Source organism: Scyliorhinus canicula, chromosome 24 (assembly GCF_902713615.1).
Source record: "Scyliorhinus canicula chromosome 24, sScyCan1.1, whole genome shotgun sequence".
Taxonomy (NCBI): Eukaryota; Metazoa; Chordata; class Chondrichthyes; order Carcharhiniformes; family Scyliorhinidae; genus Scyliorhinus; species Scyliorhinus canicula.
The window spans coordinates 8,667,962-8,688,527 of NC_052169.1; the positions used below are offsets into that span (position 1 = coordinate 8,667,962).

Consider the following 20,566-nt stretch of genomic DNA (forward strand, 5'->3'; position numbering starts at 1 on the left):
GGACATACATATCAAAGACACGCAGTACCTGTTCCTTGAACAAGTTCCACATTTCACTTGTGTCCTTCCCTGACAGCCTATGTTCCCAACTTCTGCACTTCAATTCTTGTCTGACAGCATTGTATTTACCCTTCCCCCAATTATAAACCTTGCCCTGTTGCACGCACCTATCCCTCTCCATTACTAAAGCAGAAGTCACAGAATTGTGGTCACTACCTCCAAAATGCTCCCCCACTAACAAATCTATCACCTGCCCTGGTTCATTACCAAGTACTAAGTCCAATATGGCCTCCCCTCTGGTCGGACAATCTACATACTGTGTTAGAAAAGCTTCCTGGACACACTGCACAAACACTACCCCATCCAAACTATTTGATCTAAAGAGTTTCCACTCAATGTTTGGGAAGTTGAAGTCACCCATGACTACTACCCTGTGACTTCTGCACCTTTCCAAAATCTGCTTCCCAATCTGTTCCTCCACATCTCTGCTGCTATTGGGGGGCCTATAGAAAACTCCCAACAAGGTGACTGCTCCTTTCCTATTTATGACTTCAACCCATATTACCTCAGTAGGCAGATCCCCCTCGAACTGCCTTTCTGCAGCTGTTATACTATCTCTAATTAACAATGCTACCCCCCCCCCCCCACCTCTTTTACCATCCTCCCTAATCTTGTTGAAACATCTATAACCAGGGACCTCCAACAACCATTTCTGCCCCTCTTCTATCCAAGTTTCCATGATGACCACCACATCGTAGTCCCAAGTACCGATCCATGCCTAAGTTCACCCACCTTATTCCTGATGCATTAAAGTATACACACTTCAACCCATCTCCTTGCCTGCAAGTACTCTCCTTTGTCAGTGTTACCTTCCCCACTGCATCACTACGTGCTTTGGCGTCCTGAATATCGGCTTCCTTAGTTGCTGGACTACAGATCCGGTTCCCATTCCCCTGCCAAATTAGTTTAAACCCTCCCGAAGAGTACTAGAAAACCTCCCCCCCAGGATATTGGTGCCCCTCTGGTTCAGATGCAACCCGTCCTGCTTGTACAGGTCCCACCTTCCCCAGAATGCGCTCCAATTATCCAAATACCTGAAGCCCTCCCTCCTACACCATTCCTGCAGCCACGTGTTCAACTGCACTCTCTCCCTATTCCTAGCCTCGCTATCACGTGGCACCGGCAACAAACCAGAGATGCCAACTCTGTCTGTCCTGGCCTTTAACTTCCAGCCTAACTCCCTAAACTTGTTTATTACCTCCACACACTTTTTCCTACCTACGTTGTTGGTACCAATGTGCACCACGACTTCTGGCTGCTCACCCTCCCCCTTCAGGATCCTGAAGACACGATCCGAGACATCCCTGGCCCTGGCACCCGGGAAGCAACATACCTTTCGGGAGTCTCGCTCGCGACCACAGAATCTCCTATCTATTCCCCTAACCATTGAATCTCCTATTACTATTGCTTTTCTATGCTCCCCCCTTCCCTTCTGAGCCCCAGAGCCAGACTCAGTGCCAGAGACCTGGCCGCTGGGGCCTTCCCCCAGTAGGTCATCCCCCCCAACAGCATCCAAAACGGTATACTTGTTTTGAAGGGGAACGGCCACGAGGGATCCCTGCACTGTCTGCCTGTTAGTTTTCTTTCCCCTGACTGTAACCCAGCTACTCTTGTCCAGTACCTTTGGTGTGGCTACCTCCCTGTAACTCCTCTCGATAACCCCCTCTGCCTCCTATTTATGCTGTGACTCTAGCCTCTGAAAACTGGCCGAATGCAATTAACTAATTAACAAGCTCCAGCTGCAAGTAAGTACAAGTAGAACCTTGTTTAAAGCCGATTCAAAATTCACCTTCTTATAGACCAAACAACAACTTTTAAGTTAATTAACTAAATAAAAGAAATACTAGACTTTAAATAAAAATGAACCCTTATACTCCCTCAGTCACCAAACTCTCACTGTAGCACTCAAATGCCACAAGCTCAGCACTCCAGTGCAAACCATATTACTAGCTAGTTTGCACTCGTATTTTATCTTCTCCCCCTCTTATTGCTTTTTTAGTTGTCCTCTGCTCGCTTTTAAAGTCTTCCAATCCTCTGGTTTCCCACTAATCCTCGCCACTTTGTATGCTTTTTCTTTAGCCTTTATGCTGTCCTTGACATCCCTAGTCAGCCATGGATGCCTTGTCCTCCCCTTAGCATGTTTTCTCCTCCTTGGGATGAATTTCTGTTGTGCCTCCCTAATAACTCCCAAAAACTCCTGCCATTGCTGTTCCTCTCTCTTCCCTGCTAGGCTCCTTTTCCAATCAACTCTGGCCAGCTCCTCCCTCATGTCTTTGTAGTTACCCTTATTTAATTGTAATACCGTTACATCTGATTCTAGCTTCTCCCTCTCAAACTGCAGGGTAAATTCTATCATATTGTGGTCACTGCTCACTGAGGGTTCCTTCACCTTAAGTTCCCTAATCAAGTCTGCCTCATTACACATCACCAAATCCAAAATTGCCTGTTTCCTCATAGGCTCTGTCACAAGCTGCTCCAAAAAACCATCTCTTAGAGATTCCACAAATTCCATTTCTTGTGATCCACTACCAACCTGATTTTCCCAGTCCACCTGCATATTGCAGTCCCCCATAATTATTGTAATATTGCCTTTTTTTACATGCCTTTTCTATCTCCCGATTTATTTTCTGCCCCATATCCCGAACTACTGCTCGGGGGCCTGTACATAACTCCCATCAGGGTCTTTTTACCTTTGCGATTCCTCAACTCTACCCACAGAGATTCTATACCTTCTGATCCTATATCGCTCCTTGCTATCGATTTACACATATCCTTGGTTATTTAGATCCCAGCCCTGATCCCCTTGCAGCCACGTCTCTGTGATGCCCACAACATTGTATCGGCCAATTTCAATGTGTGCAACAAGATAATTCACCTTGTTCCGTATACTGCGCGCATTTAGGTACAACGTCCTCAATCCTGCATTGGCCACCTCCTTTTTCACACTCTCCTCAGTCATTGTACCCTGTTATGTGGCCCTTTTTGATTTTTGACTATGGCTTCACTGACTTACACTTTCCCCCTTACTGCTTTTTGTTTCTGGCCCGGTTTTACTTCCTTCCGACTTCCTACGTCGGATCCCATCCCGCTGCCACATTCATTTAGACCCTCCCCAACAGCTCTGGCAAACACTCCCACAGGACATCAGTTCCAGTCCTGCCCAGATGCAGACTGTCCGGTTTGTACTGGTCCCACCTCCCCCAGAACCGGTTCAAATGCCTCAGGAATTTGAATCCCTCCCTCTTGCGCCATCTCTCGAGCCACACATTCATACTATCTATCCTGACATTCCTACTATGACTAGCTCGTGGCACTGGTAGCAATCCTGAGATTACTACCTTTGAGGTCCTACTTTTTAGTTTAACTCCTAACTCCCTGAATTCAGCTTGTAGGACCTCATCCTGTTTTTTTACCTATATAGTTGGTGCCTATGTGCACCACGACAGCTGGCTGTCTTCCCCCCCCCCCCCCCCCCCCCCCCCACCCCCCCCACCCCCGAATGCCCTGCAGCCCCTCCGATACATTCTTGTCCCTTGCACCAGGGAGGCAACATACCAGCCTGGGGTCTCGACTGCGTCCGCAGAACCGCCTGTCTATTCCCCTTACGATTGAGTCCCCTATCACTATGGCCCTGTCATTCTTCTTCCTGCCCTCCTGCGCAGCAGAGCCAGCCACGGTGCCATGAACCTGGCTGCTGCTACCTTCCCCTGGTGAGCCATCTCACCAGTACCCAAAGCGGTATATCTGTTTTGCAGGGAGATGACTGCAGGTGACACCTGCACTGCCTTCCTACTCTTGCTCTGTCTTTTGGTCACCCATTTTCTCTCTCACTCAGTAACTTTCACTGTGGTGTGACCAACTCGCTAAACTTGCTATCCACGATGTCCTCAGCATCGCGGGTGTTCCAAAGTGAGTCCATCCGCAGCTCCAGAGCCATCAAGTGGTCTAACAGGAGCTGCAACTGAACACACTTCTTGCACGTGAAGGAGCCAGGGACAGTGGACGTGTCCCTGAGCTCTCACATCACACACAAGGTGCATGATACGGGTCTGGGATCTCCTGCCATGTCTTAAACCTTAGGTTAACTTATACATCTACAATTCCAAAAAAACGAGAGAGAAAAAAATAAATACAAATGAAAAGAAAAACTTCTTAACCTCATGTGATCATGGCTGATCCCATCCTGGCCTCAACTCCACTGTCCTGCCTGTTCTCCATAACCCTTCAACCCATTGCCAATTAAAAATCTGTCTAACCCCTCCTTAAATTTACTCACTGTCCCTGTCCTTTGGGGTGGCGAATTCCAGATTCACAACCCTTTGGGAGAAGTAGTCTCTCCTCAACTCTGTTTTAAATTTGCTACCTCTTATTTTAAGATTATGACCTCTCATTTCAGAGCCATCACACGGAGGTACTTTAAGACATCGCTTACTATGAATTGTTGCTTGTGCATTTGAAGGACTGTGTGTAAGGCTATGGTTTTATGTTTCTTACTTCAATTATACTTCTGTGGAAAACCCTCAAGCAGAAGCCACGTGGTCTCAAAAGGGAAGTCAAATTAAACTTTCCTGTATTCCACTGTGTCAAAGCAGCACCAGTGGTGACCTCAAAGAAAATCCTGAACTCTTCGTCTTCACCCTCATACTATCAGGTAGGTACGTTGGGGGAGGACAAAAAGGGGGCAATGGAGTGGAGAGAGTGGGACTGGGGGAGAAAGAAACATATTCACCGCACTCAATTTCCAAATGCCTCACACCAATAATAATATTCAGATTTGAACATGCTTCCCTGAATTATCTGGCTAGATCTCATTTCAGCCAGGCGAAGCAACACAATCTACCCAAAGTAAAATTCTCAACATGATCAATGCTGAAATTTTGAATTCAACAAGTTCACTGTAGTCACTCACTGTTCCATCTGTTATAGTCCAGGGTTTAGAGAACCCCAAAGTGTATCATGGAGTTCACCTGACCCACAACTTTAAATAGATTTTGGTTATGGGGAACACAAGTTTCAAATTCCTAGGGGTGCACATCTCCAAAAATCTGTCCTGGTCCACCCACGTCGACGCTACCACCAAGAAAGCACAACAGCGCCTATCCTTCCTCAGGAAACTAAGGAAATTCGGCATGTCCACATTAACTTTTACCAACATTTACAGAGGCACCATAGAAAGCATCCTATCTGGCTGCATCACAGCCTGGTATGGTAACTGCTCAGCCCAGGACCGCAAGAAACTTCAGAGAGTCGTAAACACCGCCCAGTCCATCACACGAACATGCCTCCCATCCATCGACTCCATCTACACCTCCCGCTCCAGGGTCCCAGGTTCGATTCCCGCTTGGGTCACTGACTGTGCGGAGTCTGCACGTTCTCCGTGTCTGTGTGGGTTTCCTGCTGGTGCTCCGGTTTCCTCGCACAAGTTGCAATAGACGTGCTGTTAGATCATTTGGACATTCTGAATTCTCCCTCCGTGTACCCAAACAGGCGTCAGAATGTTGCGACTAGGGGCTTTTCACAGTAACTTCACTGCAGTGTTAATGTAAGCTTACTTGTAACAATAATAAAGATTTTTATATTTTAAAAGATTGCAATGAACAATCAAAAATCCGATCCAGTTATGTACCTGCTGAAAGTTTACTTAATTCCAAACATCACAAATTAACAATTTATTTTAATCCAGCTCAAATACAACACTTAAAACACAGACAGGATTATATACTACGAATGTATAGAGTTGTGGTCCAAGTTTAATTGCCAAAGGAATTTGCTCCACACGCCTGCGTTATTCTTAATATAGATTGTCATTATGCTATTTAATGCGACAGGTTGTTTTTGTGACTCGAAGTGGGTAGAAAGTTAAAAATATTTAACACCACAACAATTATAACATCAACGTGAGCTAAGTTAAAGGCAGTAAAAAGTATTAAAAATTGACAATTGCTGTAGGTACTAAAGTGAATATAACCCATCCAAAAAGGACTCAAATTCTGCAGTTAGCAGTTTCAGCAACAGATTAAAATATCACTAAAGTGCAGGTGGAAAAAACAAGTGGACGGGGGAGGGGTGGTGGTTTATGTCACATCCAAGTCAATTAGAGGATTGTGTCACAGTTCAAACAGGCTCTATAAAGTGATCACTAACCGTCATGAAATAGCCTTGGGGACATTCCGTTTATTCCACTGGCAGTGCATAGCATTCCAAAAATTCAGTAACCACCACAAACTTGACTGGATCACAAATAGAAGTGAGCTTCTATAATATTATTTCTAGGTTGTAACTATACCTTAATGTTCAACTCCTTTGACAAATAGATTATATAACTGTCCCTAAAACTTTATTTACAGTCAGACCTTGAAGAAAGATCAATAGAAACAACTTAAATGTAAACCAGGTCAAAACTGACTTCCGGTTGTGGTATGCAGAGCTAAGTCGCTCGTTTGGCAGCTCCCGCTTAGAACGGACTTTTGGACTCTTTTCAGGGCCCCCAACGGCAATTTTTCAACATTTCCCGTTGTGGGAAGGAGTTTGCAGCATTCCCCCGACAGTGTATGGCTTGGACTAGGAGCAGGGCGACTAAAAAAGTGGTGGTGAAGCCAAAGAAAGTGCGAGGGAAGAAAAGCAAGATGGCGGTGGGCGGAGACCAAGCAGCGTGGATGCAGTGGGCGGAGGAGCAACAGAAGGCTCTCCAGAGCTGCTTCAGGGAGCTTAAAGCGGACCTGCTGGAGCAGATGAAGACTTCCATTGATAAGTTGCTGGAGACCCAGCCGGCCCAAGGGGTGGCAATCCGCGAGGTCCGACAGAAGGTCTCAGAGCACGATGACGAGATCTTGGGCCTAGCGGTAAAGGTGGAGGCGCACAAGGCGCTCCACAAGAAATGGCAGGAGCGGTTCGAAGAGATGGAGAATCGGCCGAGGCAGAAGAATCTGCGGATCCTGGGCCTCCCGGAGGGGCTGGAGGGGTCGGACGTGGGGGCCTATGTGGTCACTATGTTAAACTCGCTGATGGGAGCGGGGTCCTTTCAGGGGCCCCTGGAGCTGGAAGGGGCCCATAGAGTGCTGGCGAGGAGGCCCAAGGCTAACGAGTCGCCGCAGGCGGTGCTGTTGCGGTTTCACCGATTCGGTGATCGGGGGTTTGTCCTCAGGTGGGCCAAGAGAGAGCGGAGCAGCAGGTGGGAGAACGCGGAGGTTCGAATTTATCAGGACTGGAGTGCGGAGGTGGCGAAGATGCGGGCCGGGTACAACCGGACGAAGGCAGTGCTGCACAGGAAGGGGGTGAAGTTCGGCATGTTGCAGCCAGCGCGTCTGTGGGTCACCTACAAGGACCGGCATCATTATTTCGAGTCCCCGGAGAAGGCGTGGGCCTTTGTTCAGGCCGAGAAGTTGGATACAAACTGAGGGTCGGGGTGGGAACCATGCATTGGGATGGTCGGGGATTCCTGAGGTTGTGTTACACTTCGAGTGGGGGTTCTTTTTGTTCGTTCTCTGTTCTTGTTTTTTTGCGATTTAGGGTGGATGATCGGGGTGAGTTGGGCACTGATTTGGTTAGATCCGTCGGGTGGGTTAGTGAAGGGAGACAAATAAATGGAATGGGGGGTGGAGGGTCGGTAGGAGGGACGGGGCCCCCGCGGGGGAGGGGTGTCCCAAGTTGGGGGTGAGAGGACTGGGCCTCTGAATAGGAGCTGAGCCAGAGGAGCCAGGGCTGGGCAGGTGGAAAGCGCGGGCTTTTTTCCCAGGCTGAAGGCTGGGAGGGGCGGGGCCAGAGCGGGGAAATGCGGGCTTTTTCCCGTGCTTGGGATGAAGGGGGAGGCGGGGACCCTGTGGGTGGGCAACGGGGGGGGGGGGCACATCTCACAAGGGGAGGAGTCAAAGTTCCCGTACCAGCCTCCCCGGACAGGCGCCGGAATGTGGCGACTAGGGGCTTTTCACAGTAACTTCATTGAAGCCTACTCGTGACAATAAGCGATTTTCATTTCAAGGAGGGACGGGAGCGGCCAGGGTCGGCTGACTTACGGGAGTGCAATGGGGTGGGGGGGAGCCCCCTGATCTGGTGTGTTAACCTGGAACGTAAGGGGACTGAACGGGCCGATTAAGCGGGCCCAGGTGTTTGCGCACCTGAAGGGGCTGAAGGCGGATGTGGTCATGCTCCAGGAGACACACCTGAAGGTGGCGGACCAGGTAAGATTGAGGAAGGGGTGGGTAGGCCAGGTGGTCCATTCAGGGCTAGATGCTAAAAGATCGGGGGGGGCGATTCTGGTGGGAAAGAGGGTTTCGTTCGAGGCGTCGAGCATTGTGGCAGATAATGGCGGTAGGGACGTAATTGTAAGTTGCAAGGGCAGTGGGTGGTACTGGTTAATGTTTACGCCCCGAACTGGGACGATGCGGGTTTTATGCTGTGCATGCTAGCCCGAATCCCAGACCTGGAAGTGGGGGGGTCTAATAATGGGGGGAGACTTCAACACGGTTTTGGATCCGACACTGGATCGCTCCAGATCCAGGACGGGCAGGAGACCGGCGGCGGCTAGAGTACTGAGGGGGATAATGGACCAGATGGGAGGGGTAGATCCTTGGAGATTTGCAAGGCCGAGGGCTAGGCAATTCTCATTCTTTTCACATGTTCATAAGGCCTATTCCCGGATCGGTTTCTTCGTTATGAGTCGGACACTGATCACGAGGGTAGGGGATACCGAGTACTCAGCGATAGCCATTTCAGATCATGTCCCGCATTGGGTGGACTTGGAGCTGGGGGAGGAGACAGACCAGCGGCCGCTGTGGCGCTTGGATGTGGGACTGTTGGCAGATGAGGAGGTGAGCGAGCGGGTTCGCGGCGGCACAGAGAGATACCTGGAGGCTAACGACAACGGGGAGGTTCGACTGGGGACGGTCTGGGAGGCACTGAAGGCGGTGGTCAGGGGAGAGCTAATCTCCAATAGGGCCCATAAGGAGAGGAGAGAGAAGAAGGAGAGGCTGGTGGGGGAGATGGTGAGGGTGGACAGGAGGTACGCGGCGGAGCCAAGGAGAGACTGTTGAGGGAGAGGCGTAGCCTCCAGGCCGAATTCAACCTGTTGACCACCAGGAAGGCGAAGGCACAGTGGAGGAAGGCCCAGGGGGCGATTTTGGAGTACGGGGAAAAGGCAAGACGGATGCTGGCGCATCAGCTTTGGAAGCGGGACGCAGCTAGGAAGATTGGGGAACTTAAGGACAGGAGGGGGTGTGTGGCGTGAAGTGGGGTTGACATTAATGGGGTCTTCAGGGACTTTTATGAGGAACTATATCGGTACGAGCCCCTACTGAAGGAGGGAGGAATGGACTGCTTTCTGGACCAACTGAGGTTCCCAAAGGTGGAGGAGGGACTGGTGGTGGGTTTGGAGGCTCCGATTGGGCCGGAGGAGCTGACCAAAGGGATAGGGAGGATGCGGGGGGGGGAAATAAGGCACGGGAGGGTGAGGCTTTTCTCCCGACGATGTCCAGGGCACTTATTTCCTTGATCCTGAAGCGGGACAAGGACCCCCTGTAGAATGTTAATTTTAACTGTCTGTACTCTCCCCACCAGGGACAACAGAAGGGCATCCCAACTATTCAAGTCTCCCTTCACTCCCTCTGCCAGACTGGCCAGGTTCAGTTTATGCAGCAAGGCCCAGTCATGAGTCACATGAATCCCTAAATACCTAACCCTCGTCTTGGGCAGCCTAAACAGCAGCCTCCCTAAATCTGCTTCCTTCCCTCAGGGATTTACCAGGAACATCTTGCTCTTACGCACATTCAATTTTGTACCCTGAGCAGGATCCAAACTTCTTTAACTGCTCCTTTATCCTCCCACATTAGAGAGAGGAGCTGAAACATACAGCATCAGATCTGCATAAAGGGACACCCCGTGCCCCCCTATACCTCTCCACCCACCTGACTATCTATGCGCGATGACCAGTGGCTCAATCGCCAGCACAAACAGTAACAGGGACAGCGGGCATCCCTGCCTTGTGACCCCTGTACAAACCCACCGTGTTAGTCCATACACTAGCCGTGGGGGCACTGTACAACAGTCTTACCCAGGAGACAAAAGGTTGGCCGAAACCCAAATTACCCCAGTCTTAAAGAGATCCCTCCACGCCACACTATCAAATGCCTTCTCTGCGTTCATGAGGAGCTAATAAATGGCTGGCCTTCTCACCATACTCAAAACGCCCCACTTGAACGACGAAGCTGGCTCACTGCCTTCCATGTCAATTCAAGCTCAAACTCCTTCTGTAGCCTCTCCCTCTCCGCCAACAACTTTGCCATCGGGACCCTGGAGCATTGCCAGTCCACTTCCAGAATGGAGTCAACCAACCTCTGCCTTTCCAACCTTATCCCTGTGGGCCTTTCTGCCTTTCCAACCTTATCCCTGTGGGCCATTTTGCCGTTCCAACCTTATCCCTGTGGGCCTTTCTGCCTTTCCAACCTTATCCCTGTGGGCCTTTTCGCCATTCCAACCTTATCCCTGTGGGCCATTTTGCCGTTCCAACCTTATCCCTGTGGGCCTTTTCGCCGTTCCAACCTTATCCCTGTGGGCCTTTCTGCCTTTCCAACCTTATCCCTGTGGGCCTTTTCGCCGTTCCAACCTTATCCCTGTGGGCCTTTCTGCCTTTCCAACCTTATCCCTGTGGGCCATTTTGCCGTTCCAACCTTATCCCTGTGGGCCTTTCTGCCTTTCCAACCTTATCCCTGTGGGCCTTTTCACCATTCCAACCTTATCCCTGTGGGCCTTTTCGCCATTCCAACCTTATCCCTGTGGGCCTTTTTGCCATTCCAACCGTATCCCTGTGGGCCTTTCTGCCTTTCCAACCTTATCCCTGTGGGCCTTATATGAAATTATCTCACCCCCTAACCACCGCATTCAACACCTCATAGAACATGGAGGGTGAGACCTCCTCATTCTTGTTGAAACCACATAGTTCCCGATGGCCGGAGCCACCTTCTCACGAAATCCCTTATCTGCAACGAACGGCCACCAGTTGCATATGCACATAATGTGGGCCGCACATCCCCCTCCCCCCCTTACAAAAGACTTGGGACTCGACCTATCCATCCTTGGATCCAATACACAAGTGAAATCTCCCCCTATAATCAATTGGTGCAAACCTAACTCTGCGATGGCCGCTAACGCCCTCTTGATAAAGCCCGCATCGTCCCAATTTGGTACGTTAATTAAAACCATCAGAGGAAATTGCTAGAATCCATTATTGAGGTTATAGCAGGGTACTTTGAAAATCATAATTTGATCAAGCGGAGTCAACATGCGTTTGTGAAAGGGAAATCATGTTTAACTAATTTATTAGAGTTTTTATTATTATTTATTTATTAGAGGTTTTGGGGAAGTAACAAGGTGGATAAACAATAACCTGCAAATGTGTACTTGGATTTCCAGAAGGCATTTGATAAAGTGCTACATCAAAGGTTACTACACTAGATACGGTTACATTTCTGGTACGTGGAAACATGGATAAAGGATTGGCTAGCTAACAGGAAGCAGAAAGTAGGGATAAATGGGTCTTTTTTAGGTTGGAAAGCTTTAACGCGTGGAGTGACACAGTATTCAGTGCTGGGGCTTCAACTATTTGCAATCAATGTCAACGATTTGGGTGAAAGAACCAAATGTGTGGTCATTAAATTTGGCAATGACATCAAGATAGGTGGGAAATTATTAAGTGGCCAAGGAGGTAAAGAGTCTGCAACGGAGCATAGATGGATTAAGTAAGTGGGCAAAAATTTAGCAGATGGGAGTATAATGTGGGAAAATGGGAACCTTCAGCTGCAATGAAGAAGAGTTGAGCTGACACTTGGTAATTAAATCGCTAAAATATATGTAAGCACAACAGAAAATAGAGGTAAGTGGAAAGACAGATTTTGTTAAACCTTCAAATTAGGGAGTTCTTTTTTTGTTAAATATGTGTGTGCTCAGTATTAACTATTTGAGTTCTTGTGGCGCAGTGGCTAGTTGCCCTTGCTTCAGAAGCTCCGTTTTTGAATTCTACCCTAGAACTTGATGGCCAAGGAAGGTGCGCTCAAAACAAAACAAAATAGTTCAATTATCAACCTGCAAATCCTTCCAATACTTGTCACGCCAGGCAGTACCAGAGGGAGAGATTCCCGGTCAGCTGTATGATAGAAAGGAATTGAAACCTCCAAGTGATGTGTAACACACCACCCACCAGTATTATCTGGTTACCAATGGCATATCCAACTACTTCATTATTAAGAGATTTTTCATCTGTATACAAGCAGCTAAGAATTTCTGACTTGCCAAGCACAATATCTTCCAACCAATCGTTTAAGGGATGAAGAGGAGTAAGCTAGAAGAAGGATCAATGCTTCTGACGAAGTTTCATGCAGTTGAGAGGTGGGGCAGGAGAAAGTTAAAGATCACTCTGTAATTATCATTTAGGATTCCCTTCTCATTTGGAAGAAAACTAAACCAGCTGGCAAGAAAATGCTCGGTAGTCTGTACTGCTGTCATTTATGTCTCTAAAAAAATCTGAATATCTGGGATCTGTTTATTGATGGCAGCTTTCCGTCCTTGGCGGAGGAGTTTGAGCTGCCCGGGGGGGATGGGTCTGCCTACCTGCAGGTGAGGGACTTTGCACTGAGGCAGGTTTTCGGCCTTTCCGCACCTACCGCCTTAGGAGATGCAGGACAAGGTAGTGTCGAAAATGGGAGTGGGGCAGGGGAAGGTCTCAGAAATTTATAAAGAGGTCACGGAATGGGAGGGAACCCCAATAGGGGAGGTGAAGCGAAAACGGGAGGAAGAGTTGGGCAAGGAAATAGAGGCGGGATTGTGGGAGGACACCGAGTAGAGTTAATGCGTCCTCGTCGTATGCCAGGCTCAGCCTGATACAATTCAAGGTGGTCCACAGGGCGCACATGACTGTGGCCTGTATGAGCAGGTTCTTTGAAGGGGTGGAGGACAGGTGTGGGCGGTGTGTGGGAGGGCCCACAAATCATACCCACATGATTTGGGCATGTCCGAAGCTTAGGGGATTCTGGCAAGGATTTGCTGATGTTGTGTCCTCGGTCTGAAGGTGCGGGTGGTTCCGAGTCCAGAGGTGGCGGTTTTGGAAGGAAGGTCCGGGAGTCCAGGGGGCGAGAGAGGCTGATGTGTTGGCCTTGCCCTCCCTAGTAGCCCAGAGTCGGATCTCATTGGCGTGGAGGGACTCGGAACCCTCAAAATCGGGGGTATTTGTCAGTGACACGGCCAGGTTTCTCAGGCTTGAGAAGCTCAAGTTAAACCTGAGAGGATCGATGCTAGAGTTCACCCGGAGATGGCAGCTGTTTCTTGACTTCTTTGGGCCAAATTAAGCTGTCACCAGATAGGAGAGGGGTGGGGTAAAGGGAAAGATAGAGGCAAGGGGGTTGGTTGAGGTGGGAAATAGTTAATGGGAAAGGGGGAATTGTGTATGTAAGCCACATTGGCTGGGTTTGGTTGTTGGTTGGGTGGGGTCATCTGTTCTGTTGTTTTGTTCCTCTTGAAAATTGTTTAAAGGGGCAGCACGGTGGCCTAGGGGTTAGCACAGCTGCCTCACGGCGCTGAGGTCCCAGGTTCGATCCCGGCTCTGGGTCACTGTCCGTGTGGAGCTTGCACGCTCTCCCAGTGTTTGCGTGGGTTTCGCCCCCACAACCCAAAAATGCTGTGCACCATAGGTGGATTGGCCACGCTAAATTGCCCCTTAATTGAAAAAAGTAATTGGGTATCTAAATTTATTTATTTTTAAATTTTTGTTAAAAATATATGCTTTAATAAAATATTTTTCAAAAAATCTGAATGTCAACCATGGGACTAGCTGAGCTGCTCTTGCAGAGAGCCAGCATGGAGATGATGGCCCAAATAGCCTCCTCCTGTGCTGTAACCATGGTATTCTCCTATTCAACTGGGCTCCAGTTCCATGTTGAATGGAATTCTATGTAAATCCGATGCTGAATGGAATTAATAAAATCCGAGCCCAAACAGATGATTACTGTAACAATACAATGCCATGGTTAAACATCCACCACGGAAGAATCCTAGTACGCACTCTCCGCCTGCCCCAGCACTCTCCGCCTGCCCCAGCACTCTCCGCCTGCCCCAGCACTCTCCGCCTGCCCCAGCACTCTCCGCCTGCCCCAGCACTCTCCGCCTGCCCCAGCACTCTCCGCCTGCCCCAGCACTCTCCGCCTGCCCCAGCACTCTCCGCCTGCCCCAGCACTCTCCGCCTGCCCCAGCACTCTCCGCCTGCCCCAGCTCTCTCCGCCTGCCCCAGCACTCTCCGCCTGCCCCAGCACTCTCCGCCTGCCCCAGCACTCTCCGCCTGCCCCAGCACTCTCCGCCTGCCCCAGCACTCTCCGCCTGCCCCAGCACTCAATACTTTAAAAATGCTGCCCCACACAATAAAGCATCACAATTTTAGACCGTCTCTCAAGAAAAAAAAGCACAATTTCTCCGAATTCAATTAACCACCTTCCTTTATCGAACTAAGAAACCTGGAATATATTGAATTTTAATTTAGTTTACGCTCACTGATATGCAAAACCTGATCCCATCGCTCATAACTATTCTGACCCAACAAACCTACATTTGCACTGTAGAAATAGTTTTCATCAAACCACTTCTCTACTCAGAAGTTCGTCATCAAAAGCAGCATCTAGGGTTTTGGAAGAAAGATTACAGGAAAAATCTTGCCGTTAGGCGACTGGTTTGGGTTGGACAAATCTTAATTTCATGCAGATAGTACTTCTTTTGGACTGTGGATTTAGAATCAGGAAGTATAAATCCTTTTACTTGTCAATAACACAGTACTGTAGAAATTATGAGCTTTCATTTGTAAATTAAGAATCGAAACAGTCCTGTAAACGACTAAAACAATTTGATCAATTCACAACTCCATTTTTCACACGGATAATTAAAGCTGTCCTACCTGTAAAATTTCCAATTAACCCAGCAGATGCATCTGTTCAATACGAAGAGCTGAACCGCAGCAGTGGTAGGTCGTTGGTGCAGTCTCAGCGCACAAATGAAGCCGTGCTGTCTTGAAGGTTCTGAGTGAATAAAAAGAAAATGGTGTCAACCCAGTTGTTTTCACAAACCCAGCACACAGGTGGAACTGTGGAGCTGGGCACCGCCAGTGCTTTTAAACAGCAAATCAGCTGTGGGAAGCAACACTTGTTCCACATTATACTGGCGTTTCAGGATGCTGTGTTACCTGTAATCATCCATGAGTTAAATTAGATGGAAATTTATATTCAAGCTTGGGTAGCTTGTGGAAACCAGTCACTTTCACACAAACAGAATCCAGCCAATACTTACAACAACTGTCGTTTAGATAGAACGATAGTCTTCCACCCAGAAGCAGTGGAAGCCAGCTGGGCACTCGCCCAGCATGTACACTAACATCACGTCCATGCTTTTGGCACAAAATCATGGAGGAGAGATTCCTCCATTTTCTGGCTCCGAGTAAGCAAGCAACAGGACTGCGAAGAACTGAAGATGGATCGTTTAAACAAACACAAAACTGAAATCGGGAACAAAACAGTGTAAAGTTTATTTCTTGAGGTATGTCTTCGTTAATTGTGCCAATGCAAATCAGGATGCAAAGCCCACGTGCGCCCTGTGCAGGGGAGTACTGGCAAATGAAAGGTTGAAACCCTCAAAACTTCAAAGGCATTTGAAGACAAACCTCTTGATTTTCTTTCCAAAGAATGCAGCGAGAACATAAATTACCAGCTGAAGTCCTGCGCAGAAATGTTATATATTGAATGGCAAAGCAAGTGAGATTGTGAGGACCATGGTAAGTGAAAATGGTGGGTCACAAGGGCCGGCTGGCAGGTACATGTGGGTTCTGGGGAAAAAAGTTTGGAAAACACTGCACGAGGGCGCTGGAACCATTTTAAAACCCCTCTGGTGGAACGCACCAGAGAATGATTGACATGAAATGCAAATGTGAATACAACCTTTAACTGCAAGTGCAGTGGAGCATTGAGTGCAACATAAAGTTTGAACTACACTGCATTTTATTGAATGTCAAACTTGAGCAATTATGTTCTTAAAATGTTTTTATAACGGTGTATATTTTGAAAATTATCTAGGTTCCTATCTGCATTTTACCCTGCTTGATTCACATTGACAAGTAGTTCTTCAAAAAAATGGTGATAGTATACCTTAATTTTAAGTGCCAGAGGTATTTAATGGAATTGACTTACAGTATAAAATTATTTTTAAAATAAATTTAGAGTACCCAATAATTTTTTCCAACTAAGGGGTAATTTAGCATGGCCAATCCACTTATCTTTCACATCTTTTGGGTTGTGGGGGTGAAACCCACGCAAACACGGGGAGAATGTGCAAACTCCACGCGGACAGTGACCCAGGGCCAAGATTCGAACCCGGGTCCTCAGCGCCGCAAGCAACAATGCTAACCACTGTGCCAACGTGCTGCCTCTGACTTCAGTATAAAATTGATGATTCCCTTAATTCTGTGTTTTAATTCTAATCTCAGAAATATCACACCAATGTGATCATTGCCAACAACATTTAATTATCTGATTTTATTACCAATTTATGGGGAAATTGTGCACTTTTTAGGGATAGGGTTGAGTTTATTTTGTGCATGGTTTGGAGATGGCAGAGCCAAGGCTGTCTGTTCTGTTTTCATTAATCGGTGCTTCTTTCAACTAATCGTCCAAAACCAAACCTTAGCGTCACGCAAGTCCATCCAAGGCAACCCATTTCCAACTCGCTGGTTTGCCAGTTCATGCTGATGCCCAAACCAAAATCATAACATTTAGATCTGTTGTGCCCAGAACGTCAAGTGGGTGAAAAAATACAAGAACGTAGACGTGCTTTGTACGTGACCTTCAAAACCCCTTTTGTACTTGAGGGCATAAAAACAAGACATTTGGACATTCCTGCTCCATTAATGCTTTAAAGAATGAGGGGCTTGGCCCAGAACAAATCAGTTCAAGTAGTATACATGCTGTAAATAACATGTTTCATTACAAAACCCATTTAGTATAGAATTAAACTGGGCCATTGCTGCTCTCATCGGTTTGAACAATTATTATTTATCACCCTAAAAAAAAAATGTTCCTGTGGGCCTTGAACAGGATTAACACCATCATGTGCCAGGTTTAGCCTGATACAGTTCAAGGTAGTCCACCAGGCACACAGGACGGTGGTCTGGATGAGCGAGTTTTTCGGGTTAGAGGACAGGTGTGCGAGGTGCGCGGGAAGTCCGGCAAATCATGTCCACATGTTTTGGGCATGCCCAAAGCGGAGAGGGTTTTGGCAGGGTTTCGCTAAGGCTATGACCACCTTACTTAAAATACGGGTTGTGCCGAGTCCAGAGGTGGCGATCTTTGGATGTTTGAAGAGTTCAGGGAGCAAAAGAGGCTGACGTCTTGGCCTTTGCCTCCCTGGTAGCCCAGAGACGGATCATACTATTGTGGAGGGACTCAAAACCCCTGAAATTAGAGACCTGAGTTGGTGACATGGCCGGGTTTCTCAGTCTTGAGAAAATAAAGTTCCCCTATGAGGGTCAACGTTGGGGTTCGCCCAGACGTGGCAGCTGTTCATCAACTTTCTCGGAGAGGGCCACACTATTGTTTCATTGTTGGGGGGTGTAGAATGTGATGGGGGTGGAAATATTTATTGTACCATGTTTATGTTGCTGTTTTTGTTATTATAAAAACTACAAATACCCCAATAAAAATATATTTTTTTAAATCCATGTCCAAATACACATTCCTAGAGTTGATTCACACTGTAAACAAAATGTAGACTACAAGTCACCCAAACTTCCAACATTTTTGGCTTACCTAACTTTTGAATTATCTTTCATTGCTCACATTCATTAATGCTGGTCAGAACTTGTGTTTAGCGCAGTAAAAGCTCAAAGATGCTTCACAGCAGTGTGGTCAAACAAAATAAAGACATACTAGGACAACTGATCAAAAGCTTGAACAAAGCGGTAGGTTCTAAGGAACATGTTGATGGGCAGAGAGCACGGTAGAGGTTTAGAGAAGGAATTCTGCCCAGGGAACAGAACGTGCAATCACCAATGGTGAAGCAGCTAATCAGGGATACACCATAATTGGACAAATGCAGAAAAGTAAAAGGAATGGTAGGGCTGGAGGAGATTAAAGAAATAGGGAGGGGTACCATGGAGGAATGTGTAAACATGGAGGAGTAAATCAATGTAGCGACAGAAATATAGCCAATGTTAGAAGTTATACAGAAGACCATAACTTAATCCAAATTTAAATCAGCATTTTGATTCTTGGCACATTCCAACAACCAAATATTATACGGAATACACAATAAAATGATGCGTTTCACATTCCCTCCATCTGTTTGTGGCTTTCGTTAGCAGGGGAAAAGCCAAGATTACAAAGTATTGACAGTGTAGAAACAGGCCATTCAGCCCAACAAGTCTATGTCAATCTTTATGCTCCACATGAGCCTCTTTCCACCCTTCACCTAGCTCAATTAATATATTCTTCAATTCCGTTCATAAAGCTCATCGGGCTTCCTCACAACATACCTCTGCTATTCAACTACCCCTCCATGTGGTAACCAGGTCTGTATTCTAACCATTCTATTAATCTAATCCTGTTAGAATTATTAGTGAAAAAGAGAGAGATGGGAAGAAATGTGTGGGCCTCACCTCAAAGTCCGACGGGCCCTGGGAGTTTCCACACGTGTGGATCATGGGCCAGTTGCGCATGAGCACCCAGCAATTGAAGATCTGCCAGCCAAGGAAAAAGGTCCAGTGGGCTTACGTGAAGGGAAAAAAAAGAAACTGTGAAGATTGGATGCATCCAAAGAGCGGAGCACCAATCAAGAAGAGTGCCAAACAGGGAGATTTCCCAAAGAGGGAAACCAAACATGGAACCCAGGGATCAGTCCCAGAGAGAGGCAAAGGAAGAGGCTAAATCAAAGTTGTACAAGGCTACAGTTAGCTGGCTTTAAATTGTGAAGGCTCAGAGGAAGCCTGGGAGATCTGAGAACGCGGCAAAATATTGGTGAGTCCATGCTGCGAGACCATGGGATGAAGATAATACTTTGGAGCAGTAGCATTCTGCTCAGTGTGGCTGAAGAGCTGGCTGTGCTTGTGAGTTGGTCCTGGAGTGCAAACTCAGGAATGCAGAGCAACAAAGGCGAGTTTGAAACCCTGAGAAGTGAGCCATGGTTAAGCAGTCAGAGTCCAGAGACTCTTGGAGAGAATGCCACGGTTAAACCTTTGAAGGCGAAGGCTGGAATCCGCTGACAGAGGCACAGTTTCCACAAGATTGATTGACTAAGTCAATCAGACATCTGGGTGGGGTGCTAGAAATCCATGGGATCCGTCCTGCTCACATTTGTTATTTATTGTGCAGTGTGTATTCAATCACAGTCTGCCCGAGTACAAGATAGATATTCCAAATTATTTTATCTTTCTAACCTTGTATAGCAAAGTTTATTTTGATTGTTCACTTAGTAACATTGTATCTCAACCTTTGTCTACTTTTAAAAGCCATGATGTGGAGATGCCGGCATTGGACTGGGGTGAGCACAGTAAGAAGTCTTAAAACACCAGGTTAAAATCCAACAGGTTTGTTTTAAACACTAGCTTTTGAGGACTGCTGCTTCCTCACCCGAGGAAGGAGCAGTGCTCCGAAAGCTAGTGTTTGAAACAAACCTGTTGGACTTTAACCTGGTGTTGTAAGACTTCTTACTGTACTTTTAAAAGGTTACTAATCCCAGACTGGATTGTATCAACAACTTGAGGACTGTATTCAGATCATAACACCTTTCAGTTAAAGTATTTTATTACATATATTTTTTTAACCTTGGTCAGCGTGCCTTTAACCATTTGATAGTAGAGATCAGAACTGTTCACTGTTTTGGGGCCATGTTAGCTTATAGGGTGGGTTAAAAAGGTAGGTGGGCTTGTTCAGCTGGAGACCCGATGTCTAAGTAGTGCAGGGAGATGTTTTGTTTCTAGGGTTGGAGCTAAATTAGTATAAAAGCATTAATTGAACCCTGAAAGGTTCTGCTGTCATGGAAATGGGCGGCCTTAAAGACGGTTCTCCGATTTAAATTTATCTGCAAAGGTGCGGCTGTTAGCAGGCTCAGGAAAGCCCAGGGGTCAATTCGGTGCAGCTAGTTACAATTTGGATCTCACGAGATTTGTACTTCACAGAGTAGCACCAGGGGCTGTTAGCTGGTTCCAGACAGTCCGGAGGCGAGTGATGATAGGTTGCAGGTCAGCTTCTCCACCCAGTGCCTCAGTGTGGCTGGGACATTTGACGTAGCTCCTGTACCTCAAGAAAGTCAGATACTCCTTTAGGGGAGAACTTGAGAGGTTCTACAGAAGGTGGCAGCCGTTTATTCTGTATTATAAGAGCTGGCACCGTTAGTTGCCAAAGGAGGGGGGTTTCAGTGGGGGGGTATTTGTAACTGGGGAAGTTGAGTGGGATGTGCTGTTTTGGTGTTATGTATAAAATGGAAAACACTTGAATTT

General features: G+C 47.3%; 1 protein-coding gene across 2 annotated transcripts in view; it reads right to left on the reverse strand.

Moving 5' to 3' along the window:
• Positions 1-20,566, reverse strand: part of csk (C-terminal Src kinase) — a 156,860-nt gene that overhangs the window by 102,012 nt on the left and 34,282 nt on the right. For both annotated transcript variants that reach the window (XM_038784100.1, XM_038784101.1), the window contains one exon: positions 14,984-15,104. The gene's annotated coding sequence lies outside the window, so the exon portion shown is untranslated. The remainder of the gene's footprint in view (positions 1-14,983; positions 15,105-20,566) is intronic.